At 32.1% G+C, this 2,774-nt stretch overlaps 1 long non-coding RNA gene across 1 annotated transcript; it reads left to right on the plus strand.

Annotated features, from left to right (window-relative positions):
• Positions 1-272: 272 nt before the first annotated feature.
• Positions 273-1,984, plus strand: LOC127104376 (uncharacterized). The gene is made up of 2 exons (XR_007794848.1): positions 273-487; positions 871-1,984. It is a non-coding gene; the product is annotated as an uncharacterized LOC127104376 (long non-coding RNA).
• The last annotated feature ends 790 nt before the right edge of the window (positions 1,985-2,774 follow it).

Consider the following 2,774-nt stretch of genomic DNA (forward strand, 5'->3'; position numbering starts at 1 on the left):
ATAAGTAAAATAAGTGATTAATTACATATATTTTTATAGTTAATACAATAATAAAATTGATTAATAATAAACTTTAAATTTATGTTACAAATAATTTTAAAAACAATTTTTTTTATAAAAAAACATTGTTTACCGTAAATACAGTGAACAGTGCATGATGTATTAATGAGTGTAAAAAAGTGGTGTAAACATAGAATTCCTGAAAAACTAATCGTGTATTAACAGTAATATAATCGTGTATTAACAGTAATATAAAAACACATGCAAAAAAACAGCAGAATAAAGTTGTAAAGGCAAGGTCTTAGCAGAACATGAATGTCTTCAATCCGCGGTTGAACCTCCTTCATAATTATCTCCTCACTCTCACCTAATTACGTGGAATCTGACGGAAGCATCATAGGCTGCATCGAAAAGAAGACTTTTGTGGTACAGATTATGAGAATGAGCAAACTCAGTGTCGAATCTCTTTCTCCTCGCACATGTTCAGGTTAATCTCAGTAACACCAATGCTAAAGCGAAACAATTTCCAGCTTCGGTAGTGAGTTAATGAAATCAAAATAGAAATTGGTTTGCTCACGAAATTGATATCAACTTGGTTTACGTTCTTGGATATTTTACATTCTCGACGTAATTACAACTTCGACTCAATTATGGTGCAACCTCTGTTTCGGTTATAGTAAATTGAATTGTTACGTTTTAATTGCGGTTCCGTAACTCGCACACCACGTGTTCGGAGAAATGTTTTAACTGAGTTTTGCTTAAATTTTGGCTTGTTTCTATTGAGTTTGATTTTCTTTGCAATGCTTTTTACGGTTTCACTTGTTTTGCGTTTTGAACTGATTCCTCTAATGGTTACGATTTCTCAATCAGGTTTTGATTTGGTATTAGTAAGGGTTGCGGTAATGATTCTTGGTGACGTTTCTTGCGATTTATGGTGAATTTGATGAAGGTTGAAATTGGTGATGAAGGAGGTCAAGTTTGGTATTGGTAATGAGTTTTCTATGGTTTTTGTTTATGGCAAGGTTTAGATTCTCAAGGTAATCGCCCACACAAGATGAAAAGCAAGGGAAACACATAAACAAGCAAACAAAAATAACTCAAACAAGCAAGCAAGCATAGAAGGCATAAGCAAGCAAAACACTCATGGAATGATAAATAAAATTTGAGGCTTATCAATTGAAGACCCTCCGAAGGTTCTTCAATAGCGGTGCAAACGATAAATGATTCTTTGCATTTGCTTGTTAATTCCTCCGATTCAATTCCTCTTCATCCTCTTTTTTTCTTCCATTTGATTTCTTGTTGTTTTTGATTCTTTTGCCATTTTTCAATGCTTGAATCATGAAAAACTATGATGCGAAGTATGGTGAAGGTTTATGCTCAAGTTGATTGAAGTTTCAATGTGAATCTTTAACAACCATGGATTTGAGCTCTAGTGAGAGAAGGTTAGAGAATGGAAAGTGAAAACTTGAGAGAACATGGAGAATGGATGGAATCAAAAAGTGAAGAAGAGGCCTCTCATGGGTGAATGATGAATGACTATATAGAACTAGGTGAGGGATGATTAGAGGTTGAAAATTGGTTAAAAAGTTAGTTGAGACTGTTTTGGACACTTTGGGCAATTTCCCAAAGTAATTAGAGTTAGTTTGTAGAAGTTTAAGGTAGTTATGATGGTTAAAGCATTGATATATGTGACTTTACATGCATGTGTCTATGCTGAATTTTTAATAAATGTTGAGTGAAATTGAATGAATTTACATGGAATCACTTGAATACGTGTTTGGGTACTTACATGGTATGAATGAATGACTTATGGATGCATTTAAGTTGATGTTCATGGATGAAGTGACGTATTTCATGAATGATGTATTTTTTTTAATACACATGATCTATGAGGTTTTACTTGTTCCATATAAATGGAATGAGAATGATGCATAATATGGAATTTGTATTCATGGCATATGCATAACATATTGAATTTGTATAACTTAGCATTGAATTTGACTTGTTTTTGAATGGTTTTTCATATGATGTGAGTGTATGTACCTGTGCTGAATTTTAGAAGTGAATGGTATGAATTTAAGATGACTTTTCATGTGTATTTATAAATGGCCATGATGCTGAATTTTGTTATGTAAGTGCTGAATTTTTAGAAATGAATGTAATTTCTAACTTGTTTTTATTGTTTTCTTTGCAACATGGTACATGTTAATGGAGAATGCACAAGTATGGTCAAGAATGGAGTATGAATGAAGACTATTAAAGAGCTTGAAGTTATTTTTATTCTTTTGTGTATGGAAACTAAGTAGTATGCTTGTAATCACATAAAGTGATGTAAAGCGAAGTCATGTAAATGTAAATACAATATTAAATGACTTTTGGACCTTATGTATATGGATTGAAAGACCATAAATATGTATGAAAATGAACTCCAATGAATGCTTAGAGAATTTTCTCATGAAGTGAAAAGTGACTTAGTGAATCACTTAGAAATTGAAAATGTATCGAAAAATTGAAAATGTAAGTTAAATTGAATGACTTACAATACAAGTTATGTAAAAATACGAAATATGTACTTGATGGATATGTCGTGTACATGGTACATCTTTTCTGTACATGATGTAATGACTTAAAAAGGGAGGGTGAATAGGTTTATGAATGCTTATGATAGTGGTCAAACGCCTGGTCAACAATGTCGACCCTGTTGACTAAAAGTCAGCCACTTCTTTACTTTCCATTTTCCAAATTCAAGATACTTCATAATTTAAGAAAAACAT

This window comes from Lathyrus oleraceus, chromosome 7 (genome assembly GCF_024323335.1).
Source record: "Lathyrus oleraceus cultivar Zhongwan6 chromosome 7, CAAS_Psat_ZW6_1.0, whole genome shotgun sequence".
Classification (NCBI taxonomy): Eukaryota; Viridiplantae; Streptophyta; class Magnoliopsida; order Fabales; family Fabaceae; genus Lathyrus; species Lathyrus oleraceus.